Source organism: Arachis stenosperma, chromosome 10 (assembly GCF_014773155.1).
Source record: "Arachis stenosperma cultivar V10309 chromosome 10, arast.V10309.gnm1.PFL2, whole genome shotgun sequence".
NCBI classification, from domain to species: domain Eukaryota; kingdom Viridiplantae; phylum Streptophyta; class Magnoliopsida; order Fabales; family Fabaceae; genus Arachis; species Arachis stenosperma.
In genome coordinates this window covers 62925440-62948855 of record NC_080386.1, presented here as the reverse complement: position 1 = coordinate 62948855, position 23416 = coordinate 62925440, and the positions used below count along the sequence as shown (strand labels likewise).

At 38.2% G+C, this 23416-nt stretch overlaps 1 non-coding gene across 1 annotated transcript; it reads left to right on the top strand.

Annotated features, from left to right (window-relative positions):
* Nucleotides 1-1170: 1170 nt before the first annotated feature.
* LOC130959698 (small nucleolar RNA R71) lies at nucleotides 1171-1278 on the top strand. Its single transcript, XR_009078766.1, has one exon. It is a non-coding gene; the product is annotated as a small nucleolar RNA R71 (small nucleolar RNA).
* Nucleotides 1279-23416: the final 22138 nt, after the last annotated feature.

Sequence of the window (23416 nt, the reverse complement as noted above, 5' to 3'; positions counted from 1 at the left end):
CAGAGCCTTCTTGAAGGTCATGGTGCCTATGGTACAAGGTATTGAAAACTTCCCAGGATCTTGTCTCTTTTGAGGTAATTTCTGCCTAGACAAGTCATCCAGTTCTTTGGTGAGCAAAGGGGGTTCATCCTCCCAAGTCTCATTTCCAAATAACTTGTCATTTAGCTTCATGATTGCTCCAAGGTATTTAGCAACTTGCTCTTCAGTGACATACTCATCCTCTTCAGAGGAAGAATACTCATCAAAGCTCATGAATGGCAGAAGTAAGTCCAATGGAATCTCTATGGTCTCATTTTGAGCCTCAGATTCCCATGGTTCCTCATTAGGGAACTCATTGGAGGCTAGTGCACGCCCATTGAGGTCTTCCTCAGTGGCGTTCACTTCCTCCCCTTCCTCTCCATATTCGGCCATATTGAGAGCCTTGCACTCTCCTTTTGGATTTTCTTCTGTATTGCTTGGGAGAGTACTAGGAGGGAGTTCAGTAACTTTCTTGCTCAGCTGTCCCACTTGTGCTTCCAAATTCCTAATGGAAGATCTTGTTTCTGTCATGAAACTTTGAGTGGTTTTGATTAGATCAGAGACCATGGTTGCTAAGTCAGAGGGGTTCTACTTAGAAGTCTCTGTCTGTTGCTGAGAAGATGATGGAAAAGGCTTGCCATTGCTAAACCTGTTTCTTCCACCATTATTGTTGTTGAAACCTTGTTGAGGTCTCTCTTGATTCTTCCATGAGAAATTTGGGTGATTTCTCCATGAAGAATTATAGGTGTTTCTATAGGGTTCTCCTAGGTAATTCACCTCTTCCATTGAAGGGTTCTCAGGATCATAAGCTTCTTCCTCAGATAAAGCATCCTTAGTACTACCAGGTGCATTTTGCATTCCAGACAGACTTTGAGAAATCAGATTGACTTGTTGAGTCAATATTTTGTTCTGAGCCAATATGGCATTCAGAGTGTCAATCTCAAGAACTCCTTTCTTCTGACTTGTCCCATTGTTCACAGGATTCCTTTCAGAAGTGTACATGAATTGGTTATTTGCAACCATTTCAATTAGCTCTTGAGCTTCTGTAGGCGTCTTCTTCAGATGAAGAGATCCTCCAGCAGAGCTATCCAAGGACATCTTGGATAGTTCAGAGAGACCATCATAGAAAATACCTATGATGCTCCATTCAGAAAGCATGTCTGAGGGACATTTTCTGATCAATTGTTTGTATCTTTCCCAAGCTTCATAGAGGGATTCACCATCCTTCTGTCTGAAGGTTTGGACTTCCACTCTAAGCTTACTCCATTTTTGAGGTGGAAAGAACTTTGCCAAGAAGGCTTTGACTAGCTTTTCCCAAGAGTCCAGGCTTTCTTTAGGTTGAGAATCCAACCATATTCTAGCTCTGTCTCTTACAGCAAAAGGGAATAGCATCAGTCTGTAGACCTCAGGGTCAACCCCATTAGTCTTGACTGTGTCACAGATTTGCAAGAACTCAGCTAAGAACTGATGAGGATCTTCCATTGGAAGTCCATGGAACTTGCAATTCTGTTGCATTAGAGAAACTAATTGAGGCTTAAGCTCAAAGTTGTTTGCTCCAATGGCAGGGATAGAGATGCTTCTCCCATAGAAATTGGGAGTAGGTGCAGTAAGTCACCCAACACCTTCCTTGCATTGTTGCATTGTTGTTGTTTTCGGCTGCCATGTCTTCTTCTTCTTTGAAGAATTCGGTTAGGTCCTCTACAGAGAGTTGTGCCTTAGCTTCTCTTAGCTTCCGTTTCAAGGTCCTTTCAGGTTCAGGGTCAGCTTCAACAAGAATACCTTTGTCTCTGCTCCTGCTCATATGAAAGAGAAGAGAACAAGAAAATGTGGAATCCTCTATGTCACAGTGTAGAGATTCCTTGAGGTGTCAGAGGAAAAGAAAAATAGAAGAAGGAGGTAGAAGAATTCGAACTTGACTAGATAGAGTTCGAATTGTGCATTAAGAAGGAGTAGTACTCCATAAATAGAAGGATGTGGGAAGGAGGGAAGAGAATTTTCGAAAATTAATTAAAAAGATGTCAAAAACATTTTGAAAAATGATTGATAATTTTCGAAAATTCAAAGTGGAAAAGAAATCAGTGATTTTTGAAAAAGATTTTGAAATTAGAAATTAAAAAGATTTGATTGAAAAACTTATTTTGAAAAAGATGTGATTGAGAAGATATGATTTGAAAACAATTTTTAAAAGGATTTGATTTGAAAACAATTTTAAAAGATATGCTTTTAAAAATTAATGACTTGCCTAACAAGAAAAGATATGATTCAAACATTAAACCTTTCTCAACAGAAAAGGCAACATACTTGAAAAGTTAAATCAAATCATTAACTGTTAGTAAGTATCTTTGAAAAAGGAAAGAAATTGATTTTGAAAACATTTGATTGAAAAGATATGATTTGAAAAAGATTTGATTTTGAAAAACTTTGAAAACTTAAAAAAAATTGATTTTGAAAACAAAATCTTCCCCCTAGCACCATCCTGGCGTTAAACGCCCAGAATGGTATCCATTCTAGCGTTTAACGCCCAAAATGCTACCTTTTTGGGCGTTAAACGCCCAACCAGGTACCCTGGCTGGCGTTTAAACGCCAGTCTGTCCTTCTTCACTGGGCGTTTTGAACGCCCAGCTTTTTCTGTATAATTCCTCTGCAGTATGTTCTGAATCTTCAATTCTTTGTATTATTGACTTGAAAAGACACAAATTAAAATTATTTTTGGATTTTTAATAATCAAAATGCAACAAGAATCAAATAACAATGCATGCAAGACACCAAACTTAGCAGTTTGTATACTACTGACACTATATGAGACACATAAATACTCAAGTCGAAAGAATTCAAGGATCAGAGTAAGAAATCATCAAGAATTACTTGAAGATCCTTAAGACACATGAATGAATGCATGTAATTGACACCAAACTTAAGATGAGACACTAGACTCAAGCAAGAAACATCAAATATTTTTGGTTTTTATTATTTTGTGAATTTTTTTTTTGTGCTTTTTCGAAAATTATATGAAAATAAAAGGTTTCAGAATTCTCAATTTGAATTTCCAGGAATCATTGCAATGCTAGTCTAAGACTCCAGTCCAGGAATTAGACATGGCTTCACAGCCAGCCAAGCTTTCAAAGAAAGCTTCGGTCCAAAACACTAGACATGGCCAATGGCCAGCCAAGCCTTAGCAGATCATTGCTCCAATAGCAAGATTGATAGAGATCAACAAGCTCTTGTGATGATAAGTTGAAACCTCGGTCCAATAAGATTAGACATGGCTTCACAGCCAGCCAGATTTCAACAGATCACCATGAAACACTAGAATTCATTTTTAAAAACTCTGAAAGAAAAAAAAATACCTAATCTAAGCAACAAGATGAACCGTCAGTTGTCCATACACGAACAATCCCCGGCAACGGCGCCAAAAACTTGGTGCACAATCAACTTTGTAATCCCCGGTAATGGCTCCAAAGACTTGGTGCTCATACCATGGCATAAACACAACTTCGCACAACTAACCAGCAAGTGCACTGGGTCATCCAAGTAATAAACCTTACGCGAGTAAGGGTCGATCCCACGGAGATTGTTGCTATGAAGCAAGCTATGGTCACCTTGTAAATCTCAGTCAGGCAGACTCAAATGGGTATAGTGATAAACGAATAAAGCATAAAGATAAAGATGAGATACTTATGTATATCATGGTGAGAGCTTCAGATAAGTGTATGAAGATGCCTTCCCTTCCGTCTCTCTGCTTCCTACTGTCTCATCCAATCCTTCTACTCCTTTCCATGGCAAGCTCGTGTAGGGTTTTCACCGTTGTCAGTGGCTACCTCCCATCCTCTCAGTGAAAACGATTGCATATGCTCTGTCACAGCACGCGGAATTCAGCTGTCGGTTCTCGGTCAGGCCGGAATAGAATCCATTGATTCTTTTGCGTCTGTCACTAACGCCCCGCCTGCTAGGAGTTTGAAGCACATCACAGTCATTCAGTCATTGAATCCTACTCAGAATACCACAGACAAGGTTAGACCTTCCGGATTCTCTTGAATGCTGCCATCAGTTCTTGCCTATACCATGAAGACTCTGATCTCACGGAATGGCTGGCTCGTTTGTCCGACAAGCACTCGGTTGTCAGGCGATCAACCATGCATCGTGCAATTAGAAATCCAAGAGATATTCACTAAGCCTGATATGCTTGTAGAACAAGAGTGGTTGTCAGTCACTTTGTTCATAAGTGAGAATGATGATGAGTGTCACGGATCATCACATTCATCAAGTTGAAGAACAGGTGATATCTTGGAACAAGAACAAGCGGAATTGAATAGAAGAACAATAGTAATTGCATTAATACTCGAGGTACAGCAGAGCTCCACACCTTAATCTATGGTGTGTAGAAACTCCACCGTTGAAAATACATAAGAACAAGGTCTAGGCATGGCCATGAGGCCAGCCTCCCAAATGATCTAAGATAGCATGAAACTTAGAGATAGCTACCCCGATTCCTTTCTATACAATAGTAAAAGGTCCTACTTATAGAAAACTAGTAGCCTAAGGTGTACAAAGATGAGTAAATGACATAAAAATCCACTTCCGGGCCCACTTGGTGTGTGCTTGGGCTGAGCAAATGAAGCATTTTCGTGTAGAGACTCCTCTTGGAGTTAAACGCCAGCTTTTATGCCAGTTTGGGCGTTTAACTCCCATTTAGGTGCCAGTTCCGGCGTTTAACGCTGGAATTTCTGTAGGTGACTTTGAATGCCGGTTTGGGCCATCAAATATTGGGCAAAGTATGGACTATCATATATTGCTGGAAAGCCCAGGATGTCTACTTTCCAACGCCGTTAAGAGCGCGCCAATTGGGCTTCTATAGCTCCAGAAAATCCACTTCGAGTGCAGGGAGGTCAGAATCCAACAGCATCTGCAGTCCTTTTTAGTCTCTGGATCAGATTTTTGCTCAGATCCCTCAATTTCAGTCAGAAAATACCTGAAATCACAGAAAAACACACAAACTCATAGTAAAGTCCAGAAAGGTGAATTTTAACTAAAAACTAATAAAAATATAATAAAAACTAACTAGATCATACTAAAAACATACTAAAAACAATGCCAAAAAGTATATAAATTATCCGCTCATCAAACACCAAGTTGTAACGTGTTTTGGGCGTTCAACTCTGGTTCGTGACGTGTTTCTGGCGTTTGACTCCAGACAGCAACATGGAACTGGCGTTGAGCGCCAGTTTACGTCCTCAAATCTCGAACAAAGTATAAACTATTATATATTGCTAGAAAGCTCTGGATGTCTACTTTCCAACGCCGTTAAGAGAGCGCCATTTGGAGTTCTGCAGCTCCAGAAAATCCATTTCGAGTGCAGGGAGGTCAGATTCCAACAGCATCAGCAGTCCTTTGTCAGCCTCCTATCAGAGTTTTGCTCAGGTCCCACAATTTCAGCCAGAAAATACCTAAAATTACAGAAAAACACACAAACTCATAGTAAAGTCCAGAAATATGAATTTAGCATAAAAACTAATGAAAACATCCCTAAAAGTAACTAGATCATACTAAAAACTACCTAAAAACAATGCCAAAAAGTGTATAAATTATCCGCTCATCACAACACCAAACTTAAATTGTTGCTTGTCCCCAAGTAACTGAAAATCAAATAGGATAAAAAGAAGAGAATATACTATAAATCCCAAAATATCAATGAATATTAATTCTAATTAGATGAGCGGGACTTGTAGCTTTTTGCTTCTGAACAGTTTTGGCATCTCACTTTTTCCTTTGAAGTTCAGAATGATTAGCTTCTCTAGGAACTTAGAATTTCGGATAGTGTTATTGATTCTCCTAGTTAAGTATGTTGATTCTTGAACACAGCTAGTTATGAGTCTTGGCCGTGGCCCTAAGCACTTTGTTTTCCAGTATTACAACCGGATACATAAATGCCACAGACACATGACTGGGTGAACCTTTTCAGATTGTGACTTAGCTTTGCTAAAGTCCCCAGTTAGAGGTGTCCAGAGCTCTTAAGCACACTCTTTTTGCTTTGGATCACAACTTTAACCACTCAGTCTCAAGCTTTTCACTTGAACCTACATGCCACAAGCACATGGTTAGGGACAGCTCGAATTAGCCGCTTAGGCCTGGATTTTATTTCCTTGGGCCCTCCTATCCATTGATGCTCAAAGCCTTGGATCCTTTTTACCCTTGCCTTTTGGTTTTAAGGGCTATTGGCTTTTTCTGCTTGCTTTTTCTTTTTTCTTTCTATTTTTTTTTGCCATTTTCTTTTCTTTTTTTTTCACAAGCTTTTGCTTTTTTCACTACTTTTTCTTGCTTCAAGAATCAATTTTATGATTTTTCAGATTATCAATAACATTTCTCTTTGTTCATCATTCTTTCAAGAGCCAACAATTTTAACATTCATAAACAACAAGATTAAAAATATGCACTGTTCAAGCATTCATTCAGAAAACAAAAAGTATTGTCACCACATCAATATAATTAAACTAAATTCAAGGATAAATTCGAAACTCATGTACTTCTTGTTCTTTTGAATTAAAACATTTTTCATTTAAGAGAGGTGAAGGATTAATGGAATTATTCATAACTTTAAGACATAGTTACTAACTACTAATGATCATGAAGTTGAGACATAAAACATAGATGAACATATAACATAAAAACCGAACAGCAGAAAAATAAGAACAAGGAATGAATCCACCTTAGTGGCGTCTTCTTCTTGAAGGACCAACAATGTCCTTAAGCTCCTCTATGTCCCTTCCTTGCCTTTGTTGCTCCTCCCTCATTGCTCTTTGGTCTTCTCTAATTTCATGGAGAATGATGGAGTGCTCTTGATGTTCCACCCTTAATTTTTCCACATTGTAACTCAAATCTTCTAGGGAAGTGTTGAGTTGTTCCCAATAGTTGTTGGGAGAAAAGTGCATCCCTTGAGGCATCTCAGGGATTTCTTGATGATGAGCCTCCTCATACATCTCTTGAGATCCGTGGAGGGTCTCTCTTGTTTGCTCCATCCTCTTCTTGGTGATGGGCTTATCCTCTTCAATGAGGATGTCTCCTTCTATGATAACTCCAGCTGAGTAACATAGATAGCAAATAAGATGAGGAAAAGCTAGCCTTGCCGTGGTGGAGGACTTTTTGGCTATTTTGTAGAATTCAAAAGAGATAACTTCATGAACTTATACTTCCTCTCCAATCATGATGCTATGAACCATGATGGCCCGATCAACAATAACTTCGGATCGATTGCTAGTAGGGATGATGGAGCGTTGGATGAACTCCAACCATCCTCTAGCTACAGGCTTGAGGTCCAGTCTTCTCAGTTAAACTGGCTTGCCTTTGGAGTCTCTTTTCCATTGAGCTCCTTCCATACATATGTCCATAAGGACTTGGTCCAACCTTTGATCAATGTTGACCCTTCTAGTGTAGGGGCGTTCATCTCCTTGCATCATGGGCAAGTTGAATGCCAACCTCACATTTTCCGGACTAAAATCTAAGTATTTCCCCCGAACCATTGTAAGATAGTTCTTTGGATTCAGGTTCACACTTTGATCATAGTTCCTAGTGATCCATGCATTGGCATAGAACTCTTGAACCATTAAGATTTTGACTTGTTGAATGGGGTTGGTTAGAACTTCCCAACCTCTTCTTCGGATCTCATGTCGGATCTCCGGATACTCATTTTTCTTGAGCTTGAAAGGGACCTCAGGGATCACCTTCTTCTTTGCCACAACATCATAGAAGTGGTCTTGATGGCTTTTAGAGATGAATCTTTCCATCTCCCATGACTCGAAGGTGGAAGCTTTTGTCTTCCCTTTTCCTTTTCTAGAGGATTCTCCGGTCTTAAGTGCCATTGATGGTAATGGAAAAACAAAAAGCTTATGCTTTTACCACACCAAACTTAAAATATTGCTCGCCCTCGAGCAAGAGAAGAAAGAAGAGAAGAAGAAAAAGAAGAAAATACGGAGGAGAGTGAGGGGAGGTGTATTCAGCCAAGGTATAGAAGAGGGGGTTGTGTTGTGTGAAAAAGAAGTAGAATGGAGGGGTTTATATAGGGAGGGGAGGGAGGGTAGGTTCGGCCATTTAGGGTGGGTTTGTGTGGGAAAGATTTTTGAATTTTGAAGGTAGGTGGGGTTTATGGGGAAGAGTGGATGGATGTGAGTGGTGAATGGGGTAATTGGGAAGGGAGATTGAGGTGATTGGTGAAGGGTTTTTGGGGAAGTGTGTTATAGGATTATTCGGAGGTAAGGTGGGAATATGTTATATGGGAATCCTGTGGGGTCCACAGATCCTGAGATGATCCTGTGGGGTCTACAGATCCTGAGTTGTCAAGGATTTACATCCCTGCACCAATTAGGCATGTAAAATGTCTTAGCATACCATTCTGGCGTTTAAACGCCGAAGTGATGCACGTTCTGGGCGTTCAACGCCCATGTGCAGCATGTTTCTGGCGTTGAACGCCAGTTCCATGCTTGTTACTCGCGTTCAGCGCCAGCTTTCCTCAAGGCATATTCCTAACGTCTAAACGCCAGGATGTTGCTTGTTTCTAGCGTTCAGCGCCAGATCCATGCTCTGTTCTGGCGTTGAACGCCAGCCAGATGCACCTTACTGGCGTTTAAATGCCAGTAAGTTCTTCCTCCAGGATGTGATTTTTCTACTGCTATTTTTGATTCTATTTTTAATTTTAATATATTTTTTTTCGTGACTCCACATGATCATGAATCTACTAAGACACAAAATAACAATAAAATAAAATTAAAATTAGATAAATAAAAATTGGGTTGCCTCCCAACAAGCGCTCTTTTAATGTCACTAGCTTGACAGTAGGCTCTCATGGAACCTCACAGATGTTCAGAGCATGATGAGGGCCTCCCAACACCAAACTTAGAGTTTGAATGTGGGGGCTTCTTAACACCAAACTTAGAGTTTGGTTGTGGCCTCCCAACACCAAACTTAGAGTTTAACTATGGGGGCTCTTTTTGACTCTGTACTGAGAGAAGCTTTTCATGCTTCCTCTCCATGGTTGCAGAGGAAGGTCCTTGAGCTTTAAACACAAGGTAGTCCCCATTCAATTGAAGGACTAATTCTCCTCTATTAACATCAATCACAGCTTCTGCTGTGGCTAGGAAGGGTCTTCCAAGGATGATGCATTCATCTTCTTCCTTCCTAGTGTCTAAGATTATGAAATTGGCAGGGATGTAAAGGCCTTCAACCTTTACTAACACGTCCTCTACTAGTCCATAAGCTTGTCTTACTGACTTGTCTGCCTATTGTAACGAGAATAAGGCAGGCTGTACCTCAATGATTCCTAGTTTCTCCATTACAGAGAGTGGCATAAGATTTATGTCTGACCCCAGGTCACACAGAACCTTGTTAAAGGTCATGGTGCCTATAGTACAGGGTATTAAGAATTTACCAGGATCTTGTCTCTTTTGAGGTAAAGTTTTCTGAATCCATGTATCTAGTTCACTAATGAGCAAGGGAGGTTCACCTTCCCAAGTCTCATTACCAAACAACTTGGCATTCAGCTTCATGATGGCTCCTAGATATTGAGCAACTTGCTCTCCAGTCACATCTTCATCCTCTTCTGAGGAAGAATAGACTTCAGAGCTCATGAATGGCAGAAGGAGGTTTAGTGGAATCTCTATGGTCTCTATATGAGCCTCAGATTCCTTTAGGTCCTCAATAGGAAACTCCTTCTTGTTTGAAAGATGTCCCAGGAGGTCTTCCTCACTAGGATTTTCGTCCTTCTCCTCCTTTGTGCATTCGGCCATATTGATTACATCAATGGCCTTGCACTCTCCTTTTGGATTCTCTTCTGTAATGCTTGGGAGAATACTGGGAGGAGTTTCAATGACTTTCTTACTCAGCTGGCCCACTTGTGCCTCCAAATTTCTAATGGAGGACCTTGTTTCACTCATGAAACTTAAGGTGGCTTTAGACAGATCAGAGACTATATTTGCTAAGTTATAGGGGCTCTGTTCAGAATTCTCTGTCTGTTGCTGAGAAGATGATGTAAAAGGCTTGCTATTGCTGAGCCTATTTCTTCCACCATTATTAAAGCCTTGTTAAGGCTTTTGTTGATCCTTCCATGAGAAATTTGGATGATTTCTCCATGATGAATTATAGGTGTTTCCATAAGGCTCACCCATGTAATTTACCTCTGCCATTGCAGGGTTCTCAAGATCATAAGCTTCTTCAGAAGCTGCCTCTTTAGTACTGTTGGATGCATTTTGCCATCCATTCAGACTTTGAGAGATCATGTTGACTTGCTGAGTCAACACTTTGTTCTGAGCCAATATGGCATTCACAGCATCAATTTCAAGAACTCCCTTCCTCTGAGGCGTCCCACTATTCACGGAATTTCTCTCAGAAGTGTACATGAATTGATTATTTGCAACCATGTCAATAAGTTCTTGAGCTTCTGTAGGTGTTTTCTTTAGGTGAATGGATCCACCTGCAGAATGGTCCAATGACATCTTGGAAAACTTAGATAGACCATAATACAATATGTCTAATATGGTCCATTCTGAAAACATGTCAGAAGGACACCTTTTGGTCATCTGCTTGTATCTTTCCCAAGCTTCATAGAGGGATTCACCATCTTTTTGCTTGAAGGTCTGAACATTCACTCTAAGCTTGCTTAGCTTTTGAGGAGGAAAGAATTTATCCAAGAAGGTCGTGACCAGCTTATCCCAGGAGTCCAGGCTATCTTTAGGTTGTGAGTCCAACCATGTTCTAGCTCTGTCTCTTATAGCAAAAGGGAAAAGCATGAGCCTGTAGACTTCAGGATCTACTCCATTCGTCTTAACAGTCTCACAAATCTGCAAGAACTCAGTTAAAAACTGATAAGGATCTTCAGATGGAAGTCCATGAAACTTGCAGTTCTGTTGCATTAAAGTAACTAATTGAGGTTTCAGCTCAAAATTGTTTGCTCCAATGGCAGGAATTGAGATGCTTCTTCCATCAAATTTGGACGTTGGTTTTGTGAAATCACCAAGCATCCTCCTTGCATTATTGTTGTTGGGTTCGGCTGCCATCTCCTTCTCTTGTTCGAAAATTTCAGAAAGGTTGCCTCTGGATTGTTGTAATTTAGCTTCTCTTAGTTTCCTCTTCAGAGTCCTTTCAGGTTCAGGATCAGCTTCAACAAGAGTGCCTTTTTCCTTATTCCTGCTCATATGAAAGAGAAGAGAAAAAGAAAAGAAAGAGAAATCCTCTATATCTGGACAAAGAGGATCCTTATTATTAGTAGAAGAAGAAGAAGGACAGGAAGGAGACGAGGAAAATTCGAACTCAGAGAGAGAGGGGGGGTTCGAATTTTAGGATGAAGAGAAGTGTTAGTAAATAAATAAAATAAATAGAAGAAGAGAAGAGAGAGGGAATTCGAAAATAAATTTGAAAAAGTAGATAATGATTTTCGAAAGTTAAAGATAAGATAGAATTAAAATTAAAATTTAAAACAATTAATTAATTAAAAAGAAATTTTGAAAAAGAAGGAGGTATTTTCGAAAATTAGAGAGGAAAAAGTAGTTAGGTGGTTTTGAAAAAGATAAGAAACAAACAAAAAGATAATTAGTTAGTTGAAAAAGATATTAAAATCAAATTTGAAAAGATAAGAAGATAAGAAGTTAGATAAGATATTTTGAAATCAAATTTTTGAAAAAGATAAAATTTTGAAAAAGATATGATAAAAAGATAAGATAAGAAGATAAGATAGATAAGATATGGTTGAAAATGATTTAATTTTTAAAATTAAAATTAATTACATAACTAACAAGAAACTAAAAAGATAGGATTCTAGAATTTAAAGATTGGACCTTTCTTAACAAGGAAGTAACAACTTCAAATTTTTTGAATCAATCACATTAATTGTTAGTGTAATTTCGAAAATTTTGAAATAAAATTAAGAAAAAGATTTTGAAAAATGTTTTAAAGAATTTTCGAAAATTAATAAGAAAAATGAAAAAGATTTAGTTTTTGAAAAAGTTTTAAAAAGATAAGATTTTTAAAATTGAAAATTTGACTTGACTTGTAAGAAACAACTATTTTTAAAAAAATTTTTGACCAAGTCAACTCAAATTTTCAAAAATTAGGAGAGAAATAAGGAAAAGATATATTTTTTATTTTTGAATTTTTAATTATGAGAGAGAAAAACACAATTTTGACCCAAAACATGAAAATTTTGGATCAAAACACTTAATGCATGCAAGAACACAATGAATGTCAAGATGAACACCAAGAACACTTTGAAGATCATGATGAACATCGAGAACATATTTTGGAAAAATTTTTGATGCAAAGAAAACATGCAAGACACCAAACTTAGAATTCTTTAATGCATGGACTCTAACAAACGAAAAATGCATATGAAAAACAACAAAAGATACAAAACAAGAAAACATCAAGATCAAACAAGAAGACTTACCAAGAACAACTTGAAGATCATGAAGAACACCATGAATGCATGAACTTTCGAAAAATGCATAATAATTTCTAAAACATGCAATTGACACCAAACTTAAAAGTTGACTCAAGACTCAAACAAGAAACACAATATTTTTTTTGGTTTTTATGATTTTCTAATTTTTTTTTGTATTTTCTTTTATTTTTATTTATTTTTTTTTTCAAAAAACATTATTAGAAGAACAAAAAAGAAAAGAAAAATTTTGAAAACTTTTTGAAAAGAAAATAAAAAGAAAATTACCTAATCTGAGCAACAAGATGAACCGTCAGTTGTCCATACTCGAACAATCCCCGGCAACGGCGCCAAAAACTTGGTGGACGAAATTGTGATTCATACTCTTTATTGTTGTATGGAATTAATTCCCCGATAATGGCTCCAAATAAATTGGTGCTCAATATCATAGTGTCTAAAATTTAATTCACAACTTCGCACAACTAACCAGTAAGTGTATTGGGTCGTCCAAGTAATAAACCTTACGTGAGTAAAGGGTCGATCCCACAGAGATTGTTGGTATGAAGCAAGCTATGGTCATCTTATAGATCTCAGTCAGGCTGATTCAAATGTGATTGGATTAGATAATTAAAAGATAAATAAAATAGGATAGAAATACTTATGTAAATTAATGGTGGGAATTTCAGATAAGCGTATGGAGATGCTTGTCCCTGTTGAATCTCTGCTTTCCTACTGCTTTCATCCAATCCTTCTTACTCCTTTCCATGGCAAGTTGTATATAGGGCATCACTGTTGTCAATGGCTACATCCCATCCTCTCAGTGAAAAAGGTCCAAATGCTCTGTCACAGCACAGCTAATCATCTGTCGGTTCTCAATCAGGTTGGAATAGAATCCAGTGATTCTTTTGCGTCTGTCACTAACGCCCAGCCTTCAGGAGTTTGAAGCTCGTCACAGTCATTCAATCTCGGAATCCTACTCGGAATACCACAGACAAGGTTAGACTTTCCGGATTCCCATGAATGCCGCCATTAATTCTAGCTTATACCATGAAGATTCTGATTAAGGAATCCAAGAGATATGCGCCCGGTCTAAGGTAGAACGGAAGTGGTTGTCAATCACGCGGGTTCATAGGTGAGAATGATGATTGATGTGTGGAAAACAATCCAACACAAAACTCATCGGCAAGTGTACCGGGTCGCATCAAGTAATAAAACTCACGGGAGTGAGGTCAATCCCACACGGATTGAAGGATTGAGCAATTTTAGTTTATTGGTTGATTTAGTCAAGCGAATCAAGTTTTGGTTGAGTGATTTTGTATCCAACAGTAAGTAAATGACAGAAAATGTAAAGGGGGGTGGAAGAATTGCAGAAATTAAAGAGAACTGAAAGTAAAAGAGCTGAATCTTAAAGAACAAGAAATTAAATGACTGAAACTTAAAGTGCAAGAAATGTAAATTGCAGTAACTTAAAGCGCAAGAAATATAAATTGCTTGAATGGAAAAGGGATTAGAGGACTGGGATTTCAGAATTCAAGCAAGGGAAATTAAATTGCAACAATTTTCAAAGCAAGAGATGATTTGAGTTCTGTTAGATCTCAAATAGAAAGGGAAATTAAATTGCAGCAGGGGTTCACAGAAGAACCAAAAGGAAAATAGGATCTCAGGACTCCAGAGACTAGATAGCAAAGCCTAGATCTCAATTGCCTTCCCAGATCCAAATTCACAAAGCAATTGACAAGAAATTAAAAAGGAAGCAGTAAAGGAATTGGGATTCAACTCAATTATGCAATAGAGAAATCAAAGAGATCTTAAATGGAGATTGAGACAGAAATTCCTCAATTCTTCACATCCAAGATTCAAACAAGAAAAGTAAAAATGCTCAAGCTAGAACAAGGAAGAAGAGAGATCAGTTCTCCTCCCCAATTCTCTCAAATCTCAGTTCAAAGCTCTCAGAGAAAATGAAGTTTCAAAATATCAAAATTCAAAAATCCAAAGAAACTCCCTAATTACATCAAACTATCTCCTATTTATACACTTTCTATTCTTGGATTTTGGAATTTGGATGGGCTTTTGATTTGGTGAAGATTGGATTTTTAATCCAATTTTGAGCCCATGAGAAAGTGGCTTCCAGGAGGCTGCCCTGCCTTTGTGGAGGGCAGAGTAGGAAATGGTGCATGCGGCCTCGTGCGTGTGATGGGCTGCGTGTGATGCTGCAAGATGCTACCCTGCCCTTGTGGAGGGCAGGGCAGAGTTGCCATGGTGCGCCAAGTGCTTCCCGTGCGCGCTGCTGCTGGCGAGACTCCCTTGGTGCGTGCCAATCTTGTGCACTGGCCATGCACTACAAAATGCTGCCCTGCCCTTGTGGAGGGCAGGGCAATGTGCCAATGGTGAAGTTCCAAGTTCGAAACTTGGTGGAGGCACACGCTGCTTCTTTTTCTTTGGTTTTCTTGGCACCAAAGTAATGCTTAGTTCCTTGCTTCCTCATGGTGCCGTGTTCGATCCTGGGAGATTGAAAGCAAGCCAATTTTTGCTTGTTTTCATTGTGCTTGAGCGCTACTCCTTTCCTTTTTGTCCTTGGATTCAAAACCCATAGGAAGCACTAGGAAGCAATTTCCTTTGAATTATTTTTGGATGAAGCCCGATATTGCTCTTGAGGAGGGCAGGGTAGAGTTTTTGCTTCCTTTGGTCCTTGGCATCAAATTGTGCTCCGCCCTTGTTGTGGGCAGGGCAGTGTTGCTTTTCAAGGCTTGGTTCATTATGCTGCTCTCCTGGAGGGCATTGTGCTCTTGTGGAGGGCAGTGTTTGCCTCCTCTTTCTTTGTTGCACCACACTTCTCAATTCTTGGCCACACTTCTTAAGCCACATTTTTCTTCTTTTTTTCTTTTCTTCACCTACAAGAAACCAAAACAACCAATCAAAGTATCTCTAAACTCATAAGGTTTATAATTCATTAAAAATCAATTAATTTTAGCTCAAACCTCATGATTTAGCATCAATTTAATGGTGGTTGTTTGATTTAAAGAAGTTATGCATTTTCATTCCAAATTGCTTACTTAGGATGCAAGAAAGTGCATAAAGACTAGTAAAACAAGTGAAATTAGCTTGAAAAATGGGTATATGATGACCTGTCATCACAACACCAAACTTAATTCTTGCTTGTCCCCAAGCAAGCATCAAAACTAAGAGAAAATGAAATGAACAAGAAAAGAAAACATATCCTTATTAGGCATATAGCAGAACTTGATTCATGGAGTTTTTACGCAGACAATGATAACTCAATTATTGTTGCTGTTACATTCTATACATTTTTCCTCAAAGGCTTACTAAACTTGCTGTTATAAAGTTTACTCTTTACTTGCTCCCTTCCTAACTTTTCTTTTCTCATTTTGCTTAACAAGCTTATTCTTCTATGAAGGCTTGGTGTCCAATGTTGCAGTAGCCTTTGGCTTTATTTTTACTCAACATCTTTCCACCACAGACACATGGCTCACTATTTCCTCCTAGGATCATTGATGCCCAGCATCTCTTTGGATAACTAAATGTTCTGTATCTAAGTTGCTCTTTATTGTGGACTTTCAATTGGCCATCCCAAATCAGTTGATCTAAGTGACCAGGTTTTGAAATACCCCTCAGAATTCACTTGTCCAAGCATATCCTAGTACAAGAACACCACAGGCATGTGTCCTAGGGTCCAAGCTATTGGTGTCTAGCCTTTATTCTTTGTTTTTCTTGCCAGATTGGCTTTTTCTTCTTCCTTTTCTTTCTGTTTTATTTTGTTCTCAAGGGATTTTTTTTCTTTACCAATAGGAACCTTTATAACAGCAAGCTAGCTCACACTTCAATGAAAATGACATTATGCAGCAATTATTTCATGAGTTATGCATTTAATCAAACACATACACCACCATTAACTTCCATTCTAACTTATGCAACATTGGATATTTACTTTCTAATTCAAATATTTCTCTTTTTTTTCAAGCAGATGGGAAACAAAACAGAATTCAAGCTAAGTGATGAATGACAAGCACTTATGCAAATAAGCATTCTTAACAAACAACTTCACTTGCAACTAGATAAACACTTTAGCAAGATATATAAGGGTTCCCAGATTCAAGGCAATTTATAGCAGCAAGGAGTAAGTTTAGATACAACCTTTGAAGTTGCAGCCCTTTGATTCTTCCTTTTGTTGTATCCCTTTTGAGTCACAATGCAAATTGTCTTCAATTGTTGGCTAATTTCCTGCATAATTCTCAAAAGTTGCTTGCTTCTCAAGCCCTTAAATGAATGGTTAGTATGCATAAATTGAGTGTGTCTTTTGGATTTATTTTGGTGTGGGAACACCAAACTTAATTGCTTGCCACTTCCTCTGATGCAACATGTTAACCATATGTGAAACCTTGTATCCTTGCTAAAGGTTATGGAATTAAAGCTAAAAAAATAGTTAAATAGTTGAATAATTTGTCTGATTGCTTGGAGCTAGCATTGTGCAGGAAGTGAGAATGTTCTTTTAAATGAGATTTTGGTGGAACACCAAACTTAGAATCCTTCATTCTCCCTTAAATTGTTTTGGTGTGCAACACCAAACTTAGTTCCTTACAATACAGACCAATTATTCAACCTTTTTATTGAAATAGCTATGAAAAGAAACTACATCAGGTTGGGTTGCCTCCCAACAAGTGCTCTTTTAATGTCACTAGCTTGACATTCCTTATTCTTGCTCAACTTCCAAAGTGTTTCAAGATCAAAAGGTGTGGATTGATTGCTCCTTCCTCCTGTCACAAAAGTAGAAACACAAATAGAACCAGAAACTAAAACAGAGCACTCTGTAACTTGAGTGCAGAGAGACTTGGTAGAGGCAAAGTCTCGAACAGTTAGTGTGTTAGTTAAAAATAAAGAAAAAGTTCTTGATCTAGACCACCACTTCACTTAATCATTGTCAATCTATTTCAATCCCCGGCAACGGCGCCAAAAACTTGATGTGTGGAAAAACGAATTTCCAACACACAAATCCAACCGGCAAGTATACCGGGTCGTATCAAGTAGTAATAACTCACAAGAGTGAGGTCGATCCCACAGGGATTGAAGGATTGAGCAATTTTAGTTTAGTGGTTGATTTAGTCAAGCGAATCAAGTTTTGGTTGAGTGATTTTGTATCCAACAGTAAGTAAATGACAGAAAATGTAAAGGGGGAGGGAAGAATTGCAGAAATTAAAGAGAACTGAAAGTAAAAGAGCTGAATCTTAAAGAACAAGAAATTAAATGACTGAAACTTAAAGTGCAAGAAATGTAAATTGCAGTAACTTAAAGTGCAAGAAATATAAATTGCTTGAATGGAAAAGGAATTTGAGGACTGGGATTTCAGAAATCAAGCAAGGGAAATTAAATTGCAACAATTTTCAAAGCAAGAGATGATTTGAGTTCTGTTAGATCTCAAACTGAAAGGGAAATTAAATTGCAGCAGGGGTTCACAGAAGAACCAAAAGGAAAATAGGATCTCAGGACTCCAGAGACTAGATAGCAAAGCATAGATCTCAATTGCCTTCCCAGATCCAAATTCACAAAGCAATTGACAAGAAATTAAAAAGGAAGCAGTAAAGGAATTGGGATTCAACTCAATTATGCAATAGAGAAATCAAAGAGATCTTAAATGGAGATTGAGACAGAAATTCCTCAATTCTTCACATCCAAGATTCAAACAAGAAAAGTAAAAATGCTCAAGCTAGAACAAGGAAGAAGAGAGATCAATTCTCCTCCCCAATTCTCTCAAATCTCAGTTCAAAGCTCTCAGAGAAAATGAAGTTTCAAAATATCAAAATTCAAAAATCCAAAGAAACTCCCTAATTACATCAAACTATCTCCTATTTATACACTTTCTATTCTTGGATTTTGGAATTTGGATGGGCTTTTGATTTGGTGAAGAAATGAATTAAATTGGATTTTTAATCCAATTTTGAGCCCATGAGAAAGTGGCTTCCAGGAGGCTGCCCTGCCCTTGTGGAGGGCAGAGCAGGAAATGGTGCATGCGGCCTCGTGCGTGTGATGGGCTGCGTGTGATGCTGCAGGATGCTGCCCTGTCCTTGTGGAGGGCAGGGCAGAGTTGCCATGGTGCGCCAAGTGCTGCCCGTGCGCGCTGCTACTGGCGAGACTCCCTTGGTGCGTGCCAATCTTGTGCGCTGGCCATGCACTACAAAATGCTGCCCTGCCCTTGTGGAGGGCAGGGCAATGTGCCAATGGTGAAGTTCCAAGTTCGAAACTTGGTGGAGGCATACGCTGCTTCTTTTTCTTTGGTTTTCTTGGCACCAAAGTAATGCTTAGTTCCTTGCTTCCTCATGGTGCTGTGTTCGATCCTGGGAGATTGAAAGCAAGCCAATTTTTGCTTGTTTTCATTGTGCTTGAGCGCTACTCCTTTCCTTTTTGTCCTTGGGTTCGAAACCCATAGGAAGCACTAGGAAGCAATTTCCTTTGAATTATTTTTGGATGAAGCCCGATATTGCTCTTGAGGAGGGCAGGGCAGAGTTTTTGCTTCCTTTGGTCCTTGGCATCAAATTGTGCTCCGCCCTTGTTGTGGGCAGGGCAGTGTTGCTTTTCAAGGCTTGGTTCATTATGTTGCTCTCCTGGAGGGCATTGTGCTCTTGTGGAGGGCAGTGTTTGCCTCCTCTTTCTTTGTTGCACCACACTTCTCAATTCTTGGCCACACTTCTTAAGCCACATTTTTCTTTGTAACGTGTTTTGGGCGTTCAACTCTGGTTCGTGACGTGTTTCTAGCGTTTGACTCTAGACAGCAACATGGAACTGGCGTTGAGCGCCAATTTACGTCGTCAAATCTCGAACAAAGTATAAACTATTATATATTGCTGGAAAGCTCTGGATGTCTACTTTCCAACGCCATTGAGAGTGCGCCATTTGGAGTTCTGTAGCTTCAGAAAATCCATTTCGAGTGCAGGGAGGTCAGATTCCAACAGCATCAGCAGTCCTTTGTCAGCCTCCTATCAGAGTTTTGCTCAGGTTCCTCAATTTCAGCCAGAAAATACCTAAAATTATAGAAAAACACACAAACTCATAGTAAAGTCCAGAAATATGAATTTAGCATAAAAACTAATGAAAACATCCCTAAAAGTAACTAGATCATACTAAAAACTACCTAAAAACAATGCCAAAAAGCGTATAAATTATCCGCTCATCACCCCATCATTCTGGGAAGGCCATTCCTAGCCACAGCCAGAGCACTCATAGATGTAGAGCGATTGGGTTGCCAAGGAATTGGAACCCAATCACTTAAGATTGCCAAGGAGATCAATAGATGCTTTGATTGAGGAAGAGATGAAAATAAATTTGATCCAGAGAATACAACATCTCTTGAGCCCAATGAATTCCCCATTTCTGATCTTACCCAATCTCTTTAGTTTTTGTCATTCATTTCCATGTTCATTACCCCCAATCCCCATTTAAGATTCTGCTCTTTAATTTCTGCTATTTACTTTCCCATCATTTAAATTTATGCAAGTTCCCAAACTAAATTCTTTTTAGCTCAACTAGCATATTCTTCCAACTAAATTTTCTTGACCAATCAATCCTTGTGGGATTCGACCTCACTCTATTGTGAGTTTTTACTTGACGATAATTCGGTATACTTGCCGAAGGAAAATTTGTTGAGAGACAAGTTTTCATGCATCATTAGCTTGTCCAAAGTATAGATTCATTAAGTCTATACTGAAACATTTTAACTTTTCATATTATACCTAGCCCTAGTCGCAATTCAAGGACTAACTAGGTTGCCCTAGTTTGTTCACTAGTCTCTGTCTGTTTTTCTGTCATTAAAACTTTATAGACTTTTCTTCGATTTTTATCTTTCCTTCAACTTTTTGTCTTTCTTTTATCTTTGCCTCACTAATATGTTCTTACGACTCCCTAAGTGTTTTATGAAGGTAATTATGAGATTCTACACTTAAAGTTTTCTTTCTAAAGCTTTTATAGAAAACTGCCTTTTCTGCATTATTTTATTATTTTTATTAAAATATTATTTTTAATTAAATATTATTATTTAATATTTTATTATTATTTATTATTTTATTATTAAATTTTCGAAAATTACCCCACTTTAACCTTTAACCTTTAAAAATTCTCTTTTTACCACCCGTAACTTTTAATATTTCTACTTTAACCACCCTAACTTCTAGAAATTACAAAATAACCCCTTAAACACTCAAAATTTTACTTCCTTGCCCTTTTAAGGATCTAAAGCCTGTTCTTCATTGTTCTTCATCACACTCAAAGTGTTCTTCATATCCTTCATAAATTCTTCATATTCTTTCTCTGTTTTTACCCGTTTTTCAGTATTTTCAGCAACCAATTTTTACCATAATTCAAAATAAATTAGCAGCCACAAAAACCCCATCTTTTCTACATGAATTTAACACAAATTGAACCCCAATTTAGGGCCTATGGTTTTCGTTTTCCAGCTGCTCCAAGAACATGAACTCAAAGCTTGAATTTCATCAAATTTCATCAAAATTTCACCAAATTTTCACCAAGAATCAATCATATATGCAACCAATTTTTAGCACAGCCAAGTCATACAACATTCACACAACTCAAACACACATAATCAAGTTTAATTTCGTTACACTCTACCAGGTTTTGCTGCCCCTAATTCAGTTAGACTTTCAGGTGGTCCTTTAGCACTTTTTCCTCCTAAATCACATAAAGAACAACTTTAACTCCAAAAACCCTCGACTAGCCAAATCTTACTCAGCTTGTTAGGAAGTGATTTCTAACCTTAGACTTGCTGGAAACTCATGTTTCTTGGCCCTCAAGTCAAGTTAAGCATGATTCCTAAGGAAGAACATCAAGAAAACACATGTTTAAGCATGTTTCCTTGAAACCGAATCAAAAGAGAGATGGTGAAGCCAACTCACCTTGATTCCAGCCTTGATAAGTCATATGATCATGTGGAGAAAGAAGAGAGCATCATTTTGGTCGGATTGGAATTTTGATTTGAGTTTTAGTTCAGCAGAAATCAAGCTTTGAAGATTTTGATTTTCGGCCACAAAGTGAAAATGAGCCAGCCTTGGGGGTTTTGGGGGGTGTAGGGTGAGTTGTGACTGGTTGGTTTGGAGGTGGATTAAAATAATATTAAAATATCTCAGGTGTATAACTACTAAAACTAGATGTATCGGAACACTTGTGAAAACATCTCTAAAAATTATTTTCTGACATAAATGACACTAGTAACATATTTATTATGAGAGTAAAACATGTATAATGAGGCCTTAGCATTGCTAAAATCATCAAAGAGTGCTGGTGCTAAGCTGCACTAGTAAACTGTGAACCCGGTTAAACCGATTTTCTATTTTTAACTAAAACTGACCAGGTAACCTTATAATATCATTCAAGAAGCTTCTAATACTCATATAATGATGATATTATCCTATTATCTCTCTTCTCTCATGAATCAAGTCCGGTTCGTCAAATTGAGACTATTTACGAAAAACCGAATAAAAACTCCTAACCGATACAGTTCAAAGACTAAGTTCTTCATTACTGCGTTATCGAGCTTGCCTCAAAAAGGTTCTAGCTTAAAGATGACATAATGACAATGAGGATTGAGATACTTGATGATATATCAGAGGTTCTCCCCTTACTGATCCTTCGGAGTTCTCCGTACTTTCAGAAAATATCTCGCGTACTCGAAAACTGGGGTTGTTACAGGTCACAACCCTTCTTTCAGTGCCTTTGTTAGTTACCTTCACTTCTTTGACATCAAGACTTGGTTGTTGTATGATTGTTAGAGTATTCGTATCATCAAAAACCTCTTGAGTTGGTGGTTCAATGCATCCTTCTTCCATGTAGCTCTTTGCTTCACTTGATTGTGGACTCTCTTGATTGACTTCCTTGTTTTCTTCTACATGATGTTCCATTGAGTCCTTTGGGAGTGAGTCTTTATGTTCCTCTGTCACCTTAATTAGCCTTTGTGGATGAGAAGTCCTAGGCTCACATACCTCCACAACCTCCTTCTCCATTGAAGTTTCACTTGATACAAGGACCTTTTTATCTTGTTCTTCCAAGTCTTCCTCCACACCCACAGATTGGCTCTCATCCTCCTTGCTTAGAACTCCTAAATTCTTACTCGTTCACTCTAAGTTCTCATCCATCTTTTCGAAGAGGATTCCTCATTCTTTCCAGTATTGTTCTTTACTTTCCAAGAATTCTCTAGCTCTCTCCTGAGATTCTAAGGCACTTTGAAGGATATCCTCAACTGCTAGCTCAAGGGATGAAGGTTGAGAGAAATTTTATGGACATGGATGTGTTGAGGTAAAGTTATTTTGAGGAGTATGGAATGATTTTTGTGAGTAATGAAATGAATTTAGTGGTTGATGAAATGAGTTGTATGGATCTTGGCAGGAACTTTGTGTTGAGGCATATTCAAGTGATGAAGAATTTTCAAATGAGAAACTGGGAGGTGGGGTTGGACAATTTTGCATGAATGAATTGAAGGTACTCTCAAGTGATGATGGCTATTGATAAGTGGAGTATGAACTAGTAAATGCTCCTTGATTTTAATCCTCCCTCCCACAACTTGAGTAATTGTCGAATTCATCACCATATGGATCATTTTGTGGTTCTGGGGGGCAATCTTACATGAATTTATTGATAGAAAAATCAAGTGATGATGTCTCTTGATGAATAGAATGTGGAGCATTAAAATCTCTTTGGTTTTGACCCTCCCAGCCACAACATGAGTTGTTGTTAGATTCATCAAAATATGGTTCATCTTGTATCTCTCGGAGGTGTTCATACACTATCATTCCTTGTTGATACTCCCATCCATCATTAGCATGATGACATGAATAATTTTATGGTGTTGGAAAATATCCCAGGAAATTGTCTTGACCATTTTGTGGCCCTAGAGCATACCCCCGCTGGGTGGATTACTCATAATCTATCATTTCTTGGTGATATTCCCAGCCACCATTAGGATAATGA